This window comes from Taudactylus pleione, unplaced genomic scaffold, assembly GCF_031769625.1.
Source record: "Taudactylus pleione unplaced genomic scaffold, aTauple2 ptg000302l, whole genome shotgun sequence".
In the NCBI taxonomy this organism is placed as follows: Eukaryota; Metazoa; Chordata; class Amphibia; order Anura; family Myobatrachidae; genus Taudactylus; species Taudactylus pleione.
The window spans coordinates 8069393-8093110 of NW_028284703.1; the positions used below are offsets into that span (position 1 = coordinate 8069393).

Here is a 23718-nt window from a genome sequence, read left to right on the forward strand (position 1 = left end):
TCACCCACTGCAGCTCAGCACATGCTGTGTGCTGGGCTGCTGTGAGGGAGGGTTGGGGGGGGGGGCATTGGACCCGGGCCACTCAAGAAGCCCGGGCCTGGGTAATTTGTACCCGGTTAATCAGCCAGTGCCTCCCCAGCCATTGACCTCACCGCACGTCATTGCCTCTCACACACTTTATTCTTCATGCTTGCTGAATCACCCAGCCCTGCAAAAATCCTTCTGGTCATACATACCATCCTGTAGACCAGGAACATACTCTCTGCCCCCCTTCTCCCACCATGTCCCAATCAGACCGTCCTGATGCTTTTTATGTCCTATTTCTGTCCCTCCCCATCTCTGTCCCTCTCTGGCTTGTTCCGTACATGTTGCTTTGCAGAGCTATGTGGCTGACAGTGTTGAGGGGGAGGAAAGGACTTTCCTTCTCAGGGGTCATCTTGTAAGTTGCTATTTGCTGTTCTGGCCTGAGAGTCATCCCTCTGCAATGTCAGGCGTCCTCATTCATCCAGACCACTGATGTCAGGTAGGTGCCACTTGATTTGTACTGTGTAAGGGCTCTGCGTCTGCAGTACATGCAGCTCTGATCTGCTACTCAGTCCCCTCATGCAGATACCTTTACTGGGAAATTCATTATCATATATGCTTAGAGCATTCATTTACTGCTGCCTTTGCCAAATGCTGCATAACAGGGATATCAGAACTGTTCTACTTCTGATACTGATACGGCTGTATGAACACAACATTTATCTCTTAGGTGCATATTTACAAAGCAATAAACATCGATTTTGTGTTTCTGGGGTTAAATCACACATTTACTAACAAAACAAAATATTTTTAATGTGTGATTTAGCCCCAGAATCACAACATTGATGTTGATCGATTTTAAATCGACCTTTAGTAAATATACCCCTTAGGTTGCAATCCGTTGATTTTTTCTTATATATGTTGAGGAAGAAGATATATTAGCACGATAACCAGTTTGATGATTAATGGATTAAATGCACCATTCCCTCTGGCCTTACCCGTATTATGTATATAGATTTTTAAATCAAGCAGGAGAAATGATAAACCACATATCTCGCCTTCCCCATGTATCACCAATCTTATTTCCTTGTGTAATGTCATCCAGATACACTCCCCTTTATTGGATTCAAATAGATCTGTACAAGGCATAACGCATGTATGTAAAAGTGTGCACTCCACTGGTATTATTGTGGGCTTTGAACTGAGCTGTTTTTTTATCCTGTGTGTATTATACTATCTGACTTAATCAAAAAGCTGGAATGCAACATAAATGTGCTGGTTCTCACTAACATTTAAAGTGCACCTGTTGCTTACACACTGTTTATAAAGTGCACTGTATGCACAAGGCAAAACACCTTGTTTTTGCACTGGTGTGCCCAGATGGTTCATCCAGTGCCCTTCAAGGTTAACGCCTAGGGGTAAATTTACTAACAATCGAGAGGTCGAGATGACCATCTCGGGTGATTTATTGATTTTTTCCCTGCTTGCAAATTTACTAAAGGCAAAGTCAAGTGAGTTACAGAGAGATTTCTCTCATCTCACTCGTAAAACTCGGGTGAATTAGCAATATCGAATCAAATCACCATCGGGCCAAATCGGAAGTACTTTTCACCTAAAACATACATCTCTCAAATGTACCAAAAATTGGGATGACAAGCTCGGGTGAGATAGGAGCAAACTCTCTGTCAAAATCACTTTTCAAACTCTCAACCCCATGAGCTGCGAGATGGTCAGAAACATACACAAATCATTGTGATTTGTGTATGTTTCTTTCTGTAAATGGTGAAAATAGGGATAATATGTAAAACAAATGACGTGAGGTCCCCCCCAAAAAAACTAACCAGCCCCGGGCTTGTCAGCCTATCCTGGTTCTTAATTTACAGGGGAAAAAAAATGTGTAGGGTTCCACTGTAAATTACGAACCAGCAACAGGCAGCAGGGACAGAGCTGGTTTTAAAATACAGAGAAAAAAAAATGACGTGAGGTACCCCGTATATTTAAAACCAGCCATGGACCCTTTCTAACGGGGGACTGATGCCACAGCCAGGGGTGCCCTTTCACTGGGCCCCCCAGCCGCAGCAGAGATCCCTGAGGAGTTGGGGACCCCCCAATAAAGGGGTCACCCTCTCCAGGGCACCCCTGGCCTAGGCTGATAGCCCGGGGCTATCCCCGCCACCCCTGGGTGGTGGGTGGCGGGTTGATTGTGTTAGGTGTAGTGTAAAAATTTTATTTTTCATCATTCTCTTTACAGTGGAACTACAGGTCCCAGCAAGCCTCCCCCGCATGCTGGTACTTGGAGAACCACAAGTACCAGCATGCGGGACATTAAGGGCCCACTGGTACTTGTAGTTCACCTGTAAAGAAATGGTTAACAAAACACACAACACACCGTGAAAATAAAGCTTTATTGCATCCATAAACACACTTACACATACTCACCTGTTTCCAGATATTCATGTCCCCTTGTCAATGTAAAGTATCCCATCAAATTACCTGTAAAAAAAGATCCAATACTCACCTTTATGTCCCTCGATGTTCTCAGCAGAAATCCAATAGGGCTCCAGATACAGTGTAGCAATATGCTTCTGCATGGTGTTACACTGTGTTATTGTCTGCTCGTGGGAACGAGTTCACTTCATTCCCGGGCCACCGGCCAATCAGCGCCAGCTAACATTAGCGGCCGCTCATTAGCTGGGACCCACGTGGAGGAGCCGCTCATTGGCTAAGCCCACGTGGGTCCCAGCCAATGAGCGGCCGCTAATGTTAACCGCCACTTATTGGCCGGGAGCCCTGGAATGAAGTCAGCTCGTTCCCACGAGCAGACATTAACACAGTGTAACAGGATGCAGAAGCATATTGCTACACTGTATCCGGAGCCCGTATCGGATTTCTGCGGAGAACATCGAGGGACATAAAGGTGAGTATTGGATCTTTTTTTACAGGTAATTCAATGGGAGAAAACACTGCACTCTCGGGTGAGTAATCTCCTGCAAAACGAGTTACTCAGGAGAGATATCTCGTTCTGCTTCACCATCATCAAACTCATTTAGCCTCAAATCGACTGTTGGTAAATTTGCAAAAAAAAAAGGGATAATTTTGGCGAGTACCAGCGAGATAAATCACTTTGAAAATCGGACCATCTCGAATCTTAGTAAATTTACCCCCTAGTCTTCGTTATTGTGTGACTCATTATGCGGGGAGGTGGGAATATCTGAAGAGGAACAATGTTAAGCTGGGTACACACCTATAGAATTATCAGGCCGATCTTGTGATTCCCGACCTGTTCTTCGGATACTGTAAAAGTGTGTACAATCCTAATGTTTTATTGCAAGAAAACAGGACGGGTCTGAAGATCTGCTCTTATGTTCTTCATAAAATTCATCAGACGCGATGGTTCTTTGCTAGATAAATCAGGAAGTGTGTACCGTACTACCGACTAGTACCAACCATTCTGTCAGACGTTTTGGTGGCAGAATAGCCTGATATCTGGAGAGTGTGTATGGAGTCACAATCTATTCAGCATGGTTTTGTGAGATCAGAATTGTGTATTGCAAGGTAGATTGTAAAGGTGTGTACACATGAATCTGCATTTTTATTGGGACTTATAATCACAAGTGGAATGTAAGTACCATCGCATCAAAAGTATGATTGTATAGGTGTCTACCCAGCTTTAGAATATGTAACATCCTTCATTAAAATGTTACTTTTCCATTTTGTAAAATTCTGCTAGTTTAGTGTTATTTATAGTTATACCCAGGCCCGCTGAGAGCAGCGGCGGGACCGGGTAAAGGGGGCTTGGTCTAATCGTGGGAGGTGTGGCCACGCCCCCTTCGAGAATTAAAAAAAAACGTTTTGCAGCACCGTGAAGTGGCGATGCGCACTGGCGAAGGGGGCGCTCTGAGCCCCCTCAGTCCGGCGCATAACCAGTGGGGGTCGCAATCAGATTGATAGCTCCTCCCACAGGCATAGCAGACTACTGTGGCTGCTTCATAGCAGCCGTGAGCAGTCTCCCAGTGCAGCCCAGCACACAGCAGCGGGTAATTTGTACCTGCTCCCCCCTCTCGGCGCCCCTGGTTATACCTTAACAATCACAAGAGTAAGGACACATCTGGACCATTTTTGTGTGTGTGTAGCTCTTTAGTACATTGCTCAGGATGTGCCTAAAAATGTGTGTTTCTGCCAAACTACAACATAAAGGCACAATATGCATCCCAATATAAGGACAGAATAATAGCCGTAGACAGCTAGCTAGAAATACAAGGGAAAAAATGCGTAGGGTTCCCCCTGTAAATTCCAGAACCAGCAACAAACTTTTTCTAGCGGGAGGGTAATGCCACAGCCAGGGGAGCCCAGTCACCGGGTCCCCCAGCCAAAGCATCACCCCGACCGCTAGTCAGCCCAGGCCGAGGATCCCTGGGGAGTTGGGGACCCCCCATAAAGGGGTCCCCCCTCTCCAGGGCACCCCAGGCCTGGACTGATAGCCCGGGGCACCCCTGGTGCCGGGTTGATAGTGTAGTGTGGTGACTATGAAAGTTAATATTGTCTTTTGCAGTAGGACTACAGGTCCCAGCAAGCCTCCCCTGCCTGCTGGTACTTGGAGAACTACAAGTACCAGCAAGCGGGGGATCAAGGGCCCGCTGGTAACTATAGTACCGCTGTAAAATAAATATTAAAATAAAACACTGATTGTTTTAATCATTTATTTTCCTGCACCTTCACCTGGGGTCGGCAGCCTTTAAGCTCGATTTCATGGCTGCCGCCTTCCCCTTGGCTTCCACGGTGTGTTCAACTGGAGGGCACTGCCCATCCAGGACTTCCCCGGCGCCTTCTTTCTTCAACAACTCTTTTCTGCTGCCTCCCTGCCGTCGGACTGCCATGCCATTGTCTGCCAGCCGAGTGGGTGGAGCGATGACATTGCGAGCTATGATTGTCTCGCGGCGGCTGAGGCGACATTTTTGAAATGGGCACGGAAGTAACCTTAAGTTTAACCTTAAGTGGGAACCGTTCATTGGCTGAAAGGCGAAAGGCTCGCCTCTCTGAGCCAATAAGCTCCACAGCGGGATTTCCATAGTGAAATCCCAGGGCAAAGCCATCATTCGGGTAGTACTGTCCTTAGAGAGACAGTACTAATGTTCGTGGCTCGTGAAATGCGTCTTTTGTTTTGCCAAGACCCTGGATGTCTACATGGAATGAAGAGGATGTGACCCACGCATAGGAGGAAGGGAGTATGGTACCCTATGTCAAGGGCATAAATTAATCCCAGTCGCCCGGAGGCAAGTTAGAGTGTGGTGCGCCTCCCCAACCCAAAAAAAAATGAAAACAAATATGGTGTGTGTGTACAGTGTAATATATATATATATATATATATATATATATATCTCCATGCAATCACACTTATATAGAATATGTGAATATGATTTCATGGGGTCTAGAGGTGTATGACATGGGACTCCGGAGAGGTAAGTAATACTATGGGTACAGGGTGTGTGGTGCGGGGCCTCCCTAGACCCAGGGGTCCGTGTGCCCCGCACACCCTGCATCCATTATAGATACGCCCCTATGAAGTACCCCGGGGCGTAGCAGCTCCGAATCAGGCACAAATGCTCATATACAATTATGCCTGATTTTTGCTCCATGGCTCCAGGTACATTGCGTGACAATGGCTGGCGGGTCAGAGTCAGACAGACTCACCGAGTGCAGCATATGCTGGTGAGCCGCCGTTTGTTGTCATGCAGAGTCAGAGGTTAGCAGCGGGTGGCTCTCTGTACCAGTGGTCCCTGGGGTAGGAGATCAGACAGGTGTCTCGGGTCCCAGCTCACCCTCTAGCAGCAGTGGCGGGTGCACCATCGCTTGCTGCAGGGCACGCTGAGGGGTATCAGGCGGGATACTTCCTCTTCCATATTGCAGGTGTTAGCAGGGCTCCCGGGACAGAGCAGATCAATGCTGTAGTAGCAGCAGCAGGTGCACGGCTGCAGAGCTGCAGTGGAAGATCAGCGGTCACACTCGTTTTCCTCTATGAACCACACAAGTGCTGCTGTACATGCTATAGATGGAGGAACCCCTTCAGCAGGGCCGGCTCTAGGCATGTTCCACACGAGCGGCCGCACAAGTGCGCCACCTGTAGGGGGCGCGCTGATTTTCTGCAGCCATTTTACCCTTGCCGGCCCTATCACTGTCTAGCTGTGCTGCCTGTCACTGTGTGCCAGGATGCCAACCCACCCAGTGGCCGCGCGGCGCTTTTGGGCACTCCCACGCTCCCACCATGGTGCTCCAAGATTGGGCAGTGGGGCTGGGCAGGTGTGACGTCACACACCATACCTGCCCGTGCAGTCTCGGATTCCAGTGGGCTGCGGCGCTGGACTAAGTTGAAGCCGGGCACTGGAAACGGAGAGTAGTGGCTGCTGCAGTGTGGTCGGCCGGCCACGGGACCAGCGTGACTCATGAGGCTGTCGAGTCGCGTGTCCCTCAGCAGCGGTAGACGGAGCAGCAGGGACTGCATCCAGACCAGCCGGGTGACGGGGTGAATGATCTCTGCGTGCGGGCAATTTTTCAGCTGGCGCTGCAACTATCTGTTACTGTCCCAGTCTCCAAGAGCTTTTTTTTTTTAAAATTTGTCAGCCAACCCTAATTGGCTGTCAGTCCGCACCATATATTCAGGATACTGCCGGGAACCCAGATGGGAGGGGAGCGTTGCTCTGCATGCCGCGCGTATGCTGAGTGGTGAAGGGGGGCTGTGTGTGTGTGTACAGGTGGCAAAGGGGCTGGCTGTGTGTGTGTGTGTGTGTGTGTGTGTGTGTGTGTGTAACTTTGTAAAGATGGTGAAGGGGGTGTGTGTGTGTACAGGTGGTGAAGGGGCTGTGTGTGTGTGTGTGTGTGTGTACAGGTGGCGAAGGGGCTGTGTGTGTGTGTGTGTGTGTGTGTGTGTACAGGTGGTGAAGGGGCTGTGTGTGTGTATGTGTGTGTACAGGTGGCGAAGGGGCTGTGTGTGTGTGTGTACAGGTGGCGAAGGGGCTGTGTGTGTGTGTACAGGTGGCGAAGGGGCTGTGTGTGTGTGTAACTTTGTAAAGATGGTGAAGGGGGGCTGTGTGTGTGTGTGTGTACAGGTGGTCAAGGGGCTGTGTGTGTGTGTGTGTACAGGTGGCGAAGGGGCTGTGTGTGTGTACAGGTGGCGAAGGGGCTGTGTGTGTGTGTGTACAGGTGGCAAAGGGGCTGTGTGTGTGTGTAACTTTGTAAAGATGGTGAAGGGGGGCTGTGTGTGTGTGTGTGTACAGGTGGTGAAGGGGCTGTGTGTGTGTGTGTGTGTGTGTGTGTGTGTGTGTGTGTGTACAGGTGGCGAAGGGGCTGTGTGTGTGTGTGTGTACAGGTGGCGAAGGGGCTGTGTGTGTGTGTGTGTGTACAGGTGGCGAAGGGGCTGTGTGTGTGTGTACAGGTGGCGAAGGGGCTGTGTGTGTGTGTACAGGTGGCGAAGGGGCTGTGTGTGTGTACAGGTGGCGAAGGGGCTGTGTGTGTGTACAGGTGGCAAAGGGGCTGTGTGTGTGTGTAACTTTGTAAAGATGGTGAAGGGGGGCTGTGTGTGTGTGTGTGTGTGTGTGTGTACAGGTGGTCAAGGGGCTGTGTGTTCAGGTGGTGAAGGGGCTGTGTGTGTGCGTACAGGTGGCGAAGGGGCTGTGTATGTGTGCGTACAGGTGGTGAAGGGGGGTTAGTGCAACAGTGAGGGAGGATAAGGAGAGGTGAGTGCTGCAGTGACGTGAGTGGTGTGAGAAGAGGTGAGTGCTGCAGTGAGGGGAGGTAGGTGTGAGGAGAGGAGTGCCGCAGTTTGATGTGGGAAGAGGTGAGTTCTGCAGGGAGGTGAGGTGTGAGGAGAGGTGAGTGCTGAAATGAGGAAATGTGTGCTGAGGAGAGAGGAGCAGAGTGGGAGGAAAGAAGACCTCCTGAAGAAAAGAAGAAGGAAGAGCCGGCCACAGAAGAAGCGTAGGCACCGCTGGCCACGATGCAAGAAGCTGAGAACCAGAGAACCTCTCCAAGCACCATGGTAGGCGGCTTCGGCCACCTTAACTTATTTAACCCTCCCTAGACCACCAGTATTATTGGATACTAGGCCCGTGGGCCCAGTCAGTTGTCAGGCTAGTGGTGATTGGTAAGCAGGCAAAGAGCCCGTGCTCCCGGTAAGTGATCCATAGGCATTAGGCCCATGTACCTGTCCTAATGTAATATCTACAGCAGTGGTCGAAGTGGAAATTTGGAAGTGTGGGTATGGAAATATCAGGGGGCTCAGGATTTTGGCCTGCCTAAGTAAAGCCCCACTGATATTTCCATACCCACACTTCCAAATTTCCACTTCGACCACTGCTGTAGACATAACGTTCCGGGCCGCACTGTATGGTGTGATATGTGACGGCTGAGTTAGGTGATGTGGAGTTAGTACCATGTTATGTAACATCATGTATGGGAGGGGTGAGTCATTCTGCCTCTTCTCCAGGGATGCTCCTTACCCTGTGGCACACTGGTAGGAAGTAGGATGCTCCTATGAGTCAGTACATCACACTTGCCGACTTCTAGCTCCCTCCTTCCGGGAGAGAGCTGTCGGGCGTCCTCAGCAGGGGGGCGTGCCACATCAAAAGGGGGCGTGGCCCAGAAAATGACTCGATGATGGGGGCGGGGCATGGGCATGACAGCACGATCGCGTCATCGCGGCCCCGCCCCCTCTTCACAATGCCGAGATAAATGGCATTGTGAAGCAGGGGGCGGGGCCACGATAACGCGATTCAGCGCGAATCGCGTCACCGGCCTCCCCGCTGCCGGGGATTATACTGTATTCGCGGGGGGGGGGGAATAGATAGATCGCCAGGGACCGGGAGGCTTGCCTACCTTTCCGGGAGGCCGGGAGCGGCACCTGATTTTTGGGAGGCTCCCGACCAAATCGGGAGGGTAGGCAAGTATGCAGTACACACTATTGCTGTACTGTTTGTGTGACATACCAGAGCTGCCTGCAGTCACCCATGAGCACATCCTATTACAGTATCTATGGAAAGACTACATGTGTCAGGGAAACCATGTATATACTACACACAGTATGTGTGACAGGGCTGGCAGCTCTGAGCATGATTACTGTGCACAATTACTACACACAGGTTGTGTGACAGGGCTGGCGTCCCTCAGCATGATCACTACACATAGGTTGTGTACTGGAGCAGACCATCCTCAGCCTGATTACTACACACAGGTTGTGTGACCGGGCTGGCAGTCCTGAGTCTAATTACTTTGAATTTTTCAGAAATTACAAATATAAAATTATAAATGCAAGATTTATGATTGGAACATTGACTGGCCATTGTTTTTTTTTTTAATGTTTACTTAGGCTCTACTATTGTGTGGCATAATGTGTATAAGGAGTATTACTGTGTGGCATAATGTTAATGGGCTCTGTGTGGCATAATGTGAATGGTCTCTGTGGATTAAGGTGAATGGGCACTACTGGGTGGTGTAATGTGACTAAGGGGCACTATGTGGCATAATTCAAATTGAGGTACTATTGTGTGGTCACGCACCTTCCTAGGGAGACCACAACTGTTTTTTTCGGTGCACTCCCCCTGCTTCTAATATGGATGGGGCACCAATGCTCTTTATGTACACAGGGCACCGAAATGTGTAGTTACAGCTCCGCTGTACCGTACTCACACATCACATTACTACACACAAACATTCATCACATTACTACACATACATCACATTACTACACACACACACATCACATTACTACACACACACACATCACATTACTACACATACATCACATTACTACACACACACACATCACATTACTACACATACATCACATTACTACACACACACACATCACATTACTACACATACATCACATTACTACACACACACACATCACATTACTACACATACATCACATTACTACACACACACACATCACATTACTACACATACATCACATTACTACACACACACACATCACATTACTACACCCACACATACTGTACATCACATTACTACACACATACATCACATTACTACACCCACACATACTGTACATCACATTACTACACATACATCACATTACTACACACACACATACTGTACATCACATTACTACACATACATCACATTACTACACACACATCACATTACTACACATACATCACATTACTACACACACATACATCACATTACTACACACACATCACATTACTACACACACATACATCACATTACTACACATACATCACATTACTACACACACACACATCACATTACTACACACACACATACATCACATTACTACACATACATCACATTACTACACACACATCACATTACTACACACACATCACTTTACTACACATACATCACATTACTACACACACACATCACATTACTACACACACATTCATCACATTACTACACATACATCACATTACTACACATACATCACATTACTACACACACACACATCACATTACTACACATACATCACATTACTACACACACATACATCACATTACTACACACACACACATCACATTACTACACATACATCACATTACTACACACACACACATCACATTACTACACATACATCACATTACTACACACACACACATCACATTACTACACATACATCACATTACTACACACACACACATCACATTACTACACATACATCACATTACTACACACACACACATCACATTACTACACACACATTCATCACATTACTACACATACATCACATTACTACACATACATCACATTACTACACACACACACATCACATTACTACACCCACACATACTGTACATCACATTACTACACACATACATCACATTACTACACCCACACATACTGTACATCACATTACTACACATACATCACATTACTACACACACACACATCACATTACTACACATACATCACATTACTACACACACACACATCACATTACTACACATACATCACATTACTACACACACACACATCACATTACTACACCCACACATACTGTACATCACATTACTACACACATACATCACATTACTACACCCACACATACTGTACATCACATTACTACACATACATCACATTACTACACACACACATACTGTACATCACATTACTACACATACATCACATTACTACACACACATACATCACATTACTACACACACATCACATTACTACACATACATCACATTACTACACACACACACATCACATTACTACACACACACATACATCACATTACTACACATACATCACATTACTACACACACATCACATTACTACACACACACATCACATTACTACACACACATTCATCACATTACTACACATACATCACATTACTACACATACATCACATTACTACACACACACACATCACATTACTACACATACATCACATTACTACACACACATACATCACATCACTACACACACATCACATTACTACACACACACATCACATTACTACACATACATCACATTACTACACACACACACATCACATTACTACACATACATCACATTACTACACACACACATACATCACATTACTACACATACATCACATTACTACACACACATCACATTACTACACACACACATCACATTACTACACATACATCACATTACTACACACACACACATCACATTACTACACATACATCACATTACTACACACACATACATCACATCACTACACACACATCACATTACTACACACACACACATCACATTACTACACATACATCACATTACTACACACACACACATCACATTACTACACATACATCACATTACTACACACACACACATCACATTACTACACATACATCACATTACTACACATACATCACATTACTACACACACATCACATTACTACACACCCACACATCACATTACTACACATACATCACATTACTACACACACATCACATTACTACACACACACATCACATTACTACACCCACACATCACATTACTACACATACATCACATTACTACACACACATCACATTACTACACATACATCACATTACTACACACATACATCACATTACTACACACACACACACATCACATTACTACACATACATCACATTACTACACACACACATCACATTACTACACATACATCACATTACTACACATACATCACATTACTACACACACATCACATTACTACACATACATCACATTACTACACCACACATCACATTACTACACATACATCACATTACTACACACACATCACATTACTACACATACATCACATTACTACACACACATACATCACATTACTACACACACACATCACATTACTACACCCACACATACTGTACATCACATTACTACACACATACATCACATTACTATACCCACACATACTGTACATCACATTGACTACACATACATCACATTACTACACATACATCACATTACTACACCACACATCACACTTACTACACCACACATACATCACATTACTACACATACATCACATTACTACACCACACATCACATTACTACACACACATCACATTACTACACATACATCACATTACTACACCCACACATACTGTACATCACATTACTACACATACATCACATTACTACACACACACACATCACATTACTACACCCACACATACTGTCATCACATTACTACACACACATCACATTACTACACCACATACATCACATTACTACACCACACACACATCACATTACTACACCACACATACTGTACATCACATTACTACACACATACATCACATTACTACACCACACATACTGTACATCACATTACTACACATACATCACATTACTACACACACATACATCACATTACTACACACACACATACTGTACATCACATTACTACACATACATCACATTACTACACACACATCACATTACTACACATACATCACATTACTACACACACATACATCACATTACTACACACACATCACATTACTACACCACACATACTGTACATCACATTACTACACACATACATCACATTACTACACCCACACATACTGTACATCACATTACTACACATACATCACATTACTACACACACACATCACATTACTACACCACATATACTGTACATCACATTACTACACATACATCACATTACTACACACACATACATCACATTACTACACACACACACACACATCACATTACTACACCCACACATACTGTCATCACATTACTACACACATACATCACATTACTACACCCACACATACTGTACATCACATTACTACACATACATCACATTACTACACCACACATACATCACATTACTACACATACATCACATTACTACACCCACACATCACATTACTACACACACATCACATTACTACACATACATCACATTACTACACACACATACATCACATTACTACACATACATCACATTACTACACACACACATCACATCACTACACACATACATCACTTACTACACATACATCACATTACTACACACACACATCACATTACTACACATACATCACATTACTACACATACATCACATTACTACACACACATCACATTACTACACATACATCACATTACTACACCCACACATCACATTACTACACATACATCACATTACTACACACACATCACATTACTACACACATACATCACATTACTACACACACACTCACATCACATTACTACACCCACACATACTGTACATCACATTACTACACACATACATCACATTACTACACCCACACATACTGTACATCACATTACTACACATACATCACATTACTACACCCACACATACATCACATTACTACACCCACACATACATCACATTACTACACATACATCACATTACTACACCCACACATCACATTACTACACACACATCACATTACTACACATACATCACATTACTACACCCACACATACTGTACATCACATTACTACACATACATCACATTACTACACACACACACATCACATTACTACACCCACACATACTGTACATCACATTACTACACACACCTCACATTACTACACACACATACATCACATTACTACACCCACACACACATCACATTACTACACCCACACATACTGTACATCACATTACTACACCCACACATACTGTACATCACATTACTACACATACATCACATTACTACACACACATACATCACATTACTACACACACATACTGTACATCACATTACTACACATACATCACATTACTACACACACATCACATTACTACACATACATCACATTACTACACACACATACATCACATTACTACACACACATCACATTACTACACCCACACATACTGTACATCACATTACTACACACATACATCACATTACTACACCCACACATACTGTACATCACATTACTACACATACATCACATTACTACACACACACACATCACATTACTACACCCACACATACTGTACATCACATTACTACACACACATACATCACATTACTACACACACACACACACATCACATTACTACACCCACACATACTGTACATCACATTACTACACACATACATCACATTACTACACCCACACATACTGTACATCACATTACTACACATACATCACATTACTACACCCACACATACATCACATTACTACACATACATCACATTACTACACCCACACATCACATTACTACACACACATCACATTACTACACATACATCACATTACTACACACACATACATCACATTACTACACATACATCACATTACTACACACACACATCACATTACTACACACATACATCACATTACTACACATACATCACATTACTACACACACACATCACATTACTACACATACATCACATTACTACACATACATCACATTACTACACACACATCACATTACTACACATACATCACATTACTACACCCACACATCACATTACTACACATACATCACATTACTACACACACATCACATTACTACACACACATACATCACATTACTACACACACACACACATCACATTACTACACCCACACATACTGTACATCACATTACTACACACATACATCACATTACTACACCCACACATACTGTACATCACATTACTACACATACATCACATTACTACACCCACACATACATCACATTACTACACCCACACATACATCACATTACTACACATACATCACATTACTACACCCACACATCACATTACTACACACACATCACATTACTACACATACATCACATTACTACACCCACACATACTGTACATCACATTACTACACATACATCACATTACTACACACACACACATCACATTACTACACCCACACATACTGTACATCACATTACTACACACACCTCACATTACTACACACACATACATCACATTACTACACCCACACACACATCACATTACTACACCCACACATACTGTACATCACATTACTACACACATACATCACATTACTACACCCACATATACTGTACATCACATTACTACACATACATCACATTACTACACACACATACATCACATTACTACACACACACATACTGTACATCACATTACTACACATACATCACATTACTACACACACATCACATTACTACACATACATCACATTACTACACACACATACATCACATTACTACACACACATCACATTACTACACCCACACATACTGTACATCACATTACTACACACATACATCACATTACTACACCCACACATACTGTACATCACATTACTACACATACATCACATTACTACACACACACACATCACATTACTACACCCACACATACTGTACATCACATTACTACACACACATCACATTACTACACACACATACATCACATTACTACACACACACACACACACATCACATTACTACACCCACACATACTGTACATCACATTACTACACACATACATCACATTACTACACCCACACATACTGTACATCACATTACTACACATACATCACATTACTACACCCACACATACATCACATTACTACACATACATCACATTACTACACCCACACATCACATTACTACACACACATCACATTACTACACATACATCACATTACTACACACACATACATCACATTACTACACACACACACACATCACATTACTACACCCACACATACTGTACATCACATTACTACACACATACATCACATTACTACACATACATCACATTACTACACATCACATTACTACACACACATACATCACATTACTACACCCACACACACATCACATTACTACACCCACACATACTGTACATCACATTACTACACACATACATCACATTACTACACCCACACATACTGTACATCACATTACTACACATACATCACATTACTACACACACATACATCACATTACTACACACACACATACTGTACATCACATTACTACACATACATCACATTACTACACACACATCACATTACTACACATACATCACATTACTACACACACATACATCACATTACTACACACACATCACATTACTACACCCACACATACATCACATTACTACACACACACACACACACATCACATTACTACACACACACACACACATCACATTACTACACCCACACATACTGTACATCACATTACTACACACATACATCACATTACTACACCCACACATACTGTACATCACATTACTACACATACATCACATTACTACACACATACATCACATTACTACACCCACACATACTGTACATCACATTACTACACATACATCACATTACTACACACACACATCACATTACTACACCCACACATACTGTACATCACATTACTACACACACATCACATTACTACACACACATACATCACATTACTACACACACACACACACATCACATTACTACACCCACACATACTGTACATCACATTACTACACACATACATCACATTACTACACCCACACATACTGTACATCACATTACTACACATACATCACATTACTACACCCACACATACATCACATTACTACACATACATCACATTACTACACCCACACATCACATTACTACACACACATCACATTACTACACATACATCACATTACTACACACACATACATCACATTACTACACACACACACACATCACATTACTACACCCACACATACTGTACATCACATTACTACACACATACATCACATTACTACACATACATCACATTACTACACATCACATTACTACACACACATACATCACATTACTACACCCACACACACATCACATTACTACACCCACACATACTGTACATCACATTACTACACACATACATCACATTACTACACCCACACATACTGTACATCACATTACTACACATACATCACATTACTACACACACACATACTGTACATCACATTACTACACATACATCACATTACTACACACACATCACATTACTACACATACATCACATTACTACACACACATACATCACATTACTACACACATATCACATTACTACACCCACACATACTGTACATCACATTACTACACACATACATCACATTACTACACCCATACATACTGTACATCACATTACTACACATACATCACATTACTACACACACACACATCACATTACTACACCCACACATACTGTACATCACATTACTACACACACATACATCACATTACTACACACACACACACACATCACATTACTACACATACATCACATTACTACACACACATCACATTACTACACATACATCACATTACTACACACACATACATCACATTACTACACACACACACACATCACATTACTACACCCACACATACTGTACATCACATTACTACACACATACATCACATTACTACACATCACATTACTACACACACATACATCACATTACTACACCCACACACACATCACATTACTACACCCACACATACTGTACATCACATTACTACACACATACATCACATTACTACACCCACACATACTGTACATCACATTACTACACATACATCACATTACTACACACACACATACTGTACATCATATTACTACACATACATCACATTACTACACACACACACATCACATTACTACACCCACACATACTGTACATCACATTACTACACACACATCACATTACTACACACACATACATCACATTACTACACACACACACACACACATCACATTACTACACCCACACATACTGTACATCACATTACTACACACATACATCACATTACTACACCCACACATACTGTACATCACATTACTACACATACATCACATTACTACACCCACACATACATCACATTACTACACATACATCACATTACTACACCCACACATCACATTACTACACACACATCACATTACTACACATACATCACATTACTACACACACATACATCACATTACTACACACACACACACATCACATTACTACACCCACACATACTGTACATCACATTACTACACACATACATCACATTACTACACATACATCACATTACTACACATCACATTACTACACACACATACATCACATTACTACACCCACACACACATCACATTACTACACCCACACATACTGTACATCACATTACTACACACATACATCACATTACTACACCCACACATACTGTACATCACATTACTACACATACATCACATTACTACACACACATACATCACATTACTACACACACATACTGTACATCACATTACTACACATACATCACATTACTACACACACATCACATTACTACACATACATCACATTACTACACACACATACATCACATTACTACACACACATCACATTACTACACCCACACATACTGTACATCACATTACTACACACATACATCACATTACTACACCCACACATACTGTACATCACATTACTACACATACATCACATTACTACACACACACACATCACATTACTACACCCACACATACTGTACATCACATTACTACACACACATCACATTACTACACACACATACATCACATTACTACACACACACACACACATCACATTACTACACCCACACATACTGTACATCACATTACTACACACATACATCACATTACTACACCCACACATACTGTACATCACATTACTACACATACATCACATTACTACACCCACACATACATCACATTACTACACATACATCACATTACTACACCCACACATCACATTACTACACACACATCACATTACTACACATACATCACATTACTACACACACATACATCACATTACTACACACACACACACATCACATTACTACACCCACACATACTGTACATCACATTACTACACACATACATCACATTACTACACATACATCACATTACTACACATCACATTACTACACACACATACATCACATTACTACACCCACACACACATCACATTACTACACCCACACATACTGTACATCACATTACTACACACATACATCACATTACTACACCCACACATACTGTACATCACATTACTACACATACATCACATTACTACACACACACATACTGTACATCACATTACTACACATACATCACATTACTACACACACATCACATTACTACACATACATCACATTACTACACACACATACATCACATTACTACACACACATCACATTACTACACCCACACATACTGTACATCACATTACTACACACATACATCACATTACTACACCCACACATACTGTACATCACATTACTACACATACATCACATTACTACACACACACACATCACATTACTACACCCACACATACTGTACATCACATTACTACACACACATACATCACATTACTACACACACACACACACATCACATTACTACACATACATCACATTACTACACACACATCACATTACTACACATACATCACATTACTACACACACATACATCACATTACTACACACACACACACATCACATTACTACACCCACACATACTGTACATCACATTACTACACACATACATCACATTACTACACATACATCACATTACTACACATCACATTACTACACACACATACATCACATTACTACACCCACACACACATCACATTACTACACCCACACATACTGTACATCACATTACTACACATACATCACATTACTACACCCACACATACTGTACATCACATTACTACACATACATCACATTACTACACACACACATACTGTACATCACATTACTACACATACATCACATTACTACACACACATCACATTACTACACATACATCACATTACTACACACACATACATCACATTACTACACACACATCACATTACTACACCCACACATACTGTACATCACATTACTACACACATACATCACATTACTACACCCACACATACTGTACATCACATTACTACACATACATCACATTACTACACACACACACATCACATTACTACACCCACACATACTGTACATCACATTACTACACACACATACATCACATTACTACACACACACACACATCACATTACTACACCCACACATACTGTACATCACATTACTACACATACATCACATTACTACACCCACACATACATCACATTACTACACATACATCACATTACTACACCCACACATCACATTACTACACATACATCACATTACTACACACACACACACATCACATTACTACACCCACACATACTGTACATCACATTACTACACATCACATTACTACACATACATCACATTACTACACATACATCACATTACTACACATCACATTACTACACACACATACATCACTACACCCACACATACTGTACATCACATTACTACACATACATCACATTACTACACACACATCACATTACTACACATACATCACATTACTACACACACATACATCACATTACTACACACACATCACATTACTACACCCACACATACTGTACATCACATTACTACACACATACATCACATTACTACACCCACACATACTGTACATCACATTACTACACATACATCACATTACTACACACACACACATCACATTACTACACCCACACATACTGTACATCACATTACTACACACACATACATCACATTACTACACATACACACACACATACATCACATTACTACACCCACACATACTGTACATCACATTACTACACATACATCACATTACTACACCCACACATACATCACATTACTACACATACATCACATTACTACACCCACACATCACATTACTACACATACATCACATTACTACACACACACACACATCACATTACTACACCCACACATACTGTACATCACATTACTACACATCACATTACTACACATACATCACATTACTACACATACATCACATTACTACACATCACATTACTACACACACATACATCACTACACCCACACATACTGTACATCACATTACTACACATACATCACATTACTACACCCACACATACTGTACATCACATTACTACACATACATCACATTACTACACACACACACATCACATTACTACACCCACACATACTGTACATCACATTACTACACACACATACATCACATTACTACACACACACACACACATACATCACATTACTACACCCACACATACTGTACATCACATTACTACACATACATCACATTACTACACCCACACATACATCACATTACTACACATACATCACATTACTACACCCACACATCACATTACTACACATACATCACATTACTACACCCACACATCACATTACTACACATACATCACATTACTACACACACACACACATCACATTACTACACCCACACATACTGTACATCACATTACTACACATCACATTACTACACATACATCACATTACTACACATCACATTACTACACACACATACATCACTACACCCACACATACTGTACATCACATTACTACACATACATCACATTACTACACACACATACATCACATACAAACACACAGTAATAGATCTCCCTCCCTCCCCCACGGCACTGACATTAGTTATACATGTGGCAGGAGCTGCAGTGACCTCTACACTCACAGTCTCAGGCAGCTCCTCTGTCTCTGTTTTCAGTGTCCTCCGGCGTCGGCTCCTCCCCCCTCTGTCATCACAGGCTGGCCAAGGAATGCTGGGAGCATCAGTCTCTCCCAGCAGCAGTCTGTGAGCAGGGGAAGGCGTGCCCAGGAGACCTCACAGCAGCCACACTCCTGCCTCCCTGCACCCGGTGAGTGCGCCCCTGCGTCTTAAGCTCGGGCCCCGCCCCCTTTACCTCCAGACTCGCGCATGCGCAGTCCGGATTTTTAGACAGGGCAGAGGGAATGCGGGGGATTCAACTTACTTTACGGGGTTGCGGGAGCTCCCACCTTTATTCGGGAGACTCCCGCGAAAATCGGGAGGGTAGGCAACTCTGTATAAAGCCCAATATGTACATATATGTCCAGGGCAGTGCTAGGTTACTCTGCTGCTCCCTCAGACTCCCGGACTTGCTCTAATACTCTGGAATGGTGCCCACATCTAAAATAAAAACATTCAGCTCAGGCAGGATGGCCCTACTGCCGAATCTAATGGCTCACTGTGATCTCTGGTCCTGTATATGCTGGGATTATGACACACAATACACTTTGTATGACGCACATTAAAGATGCATAAGTGCTAATTCTACCCTCTTCATGGACTGGCCACACTCACTCTAAAATCAAGCATTTGGAAACCCCCCTCTAGAAATCTTGCGTTTGCCACTGTAGTGTGATCATGTGTGTGTACATGTGTGTGTGCATTTATGTGTTTAATAAACTTTTACTTTCAACGATGTGTGTGTCTTGTGTTTATTTTAATATTTATTTTGCTGTGAAACTACAGGTACAAGTGGGCCCGTAATGCCCCACATGCTGGTTCTCCAAATACCAGCATGTGGGGGCTGCTTCCTGCAAATCAAAAGACAATATTTTTACTATCATCAAATGCACCACACTATTCACAATCAACCCAGCACCCACCGCCCAGCTCCCCAGGGATCCCTGGCCTGGGCTGAATAGCGGTCAGGGGTGATGCTTCGGCTGGGGGACCCGGTGATAGGGCTGTGGCATTACCCCCCCCCCCCCCCCCCGCTAGAGAGGGTCCAGTGCTGGTTATGGTAAATACAGGGGAACCCTATGCATATTTTTTTTTTTACACAGGTTTAAAAAATTTTTTAAAACACAGCAGCACAGCTGGATCTCACTGAACCTGTCCGTGCGTCTGTGTTTGTTTATTTATATATGCAGACATCATGGATCTTTGTGATCCGAGCTTGCATTTGTGTTCCGCTAATGCCCACTACCTCCCACAGGTCCTGCAGCCTGCACCGCCGCTGCTAGCGCCCGATACCTTCCCTGAGTCCCGGCCGCAGCTAATGCCCGCTACCCCGCCTCCCCCGGGTTCCGGCTGCAGCTAACGCCCACTTCCTTCCCCCGAGTCCCACCGCCGCTACCGCCCACACTGGCCAGCCAACTTGGTGCACCCAAGTGAAGCCACAATACACCTGCTGAAGGCACCAACTGAGGCTGCGCAACAAGTTGAAGCTTCCTATCTCTATAATGGCGCATTCGTGAGG

General features: G+C 43.0%; 1 protein-coding gene across 3 annotated transcripts in view; it reads left to right on the forward strand.

The window, feature by feature from the left end:
• Window positions 1–391: 391 nt before the first annotated feature.
• TBC1D1 (TBC1 domain family member 1) overlaps window positions 392–23718 on the forward strand; it is a 257909-nt gene continuing 234582 nt past the window's right edge. For all 3 annotated transcript variants that reach the window (XM_088482972.1, XM_088482973.1, XM_088482974.1), the window contains exon 1: window positions 392–523. The gene's annotated coding sequence lies outside the window, so the exon portion shown is untranslated. The remainder of the gene's footprint in view (window positions 524–23718) is intronic.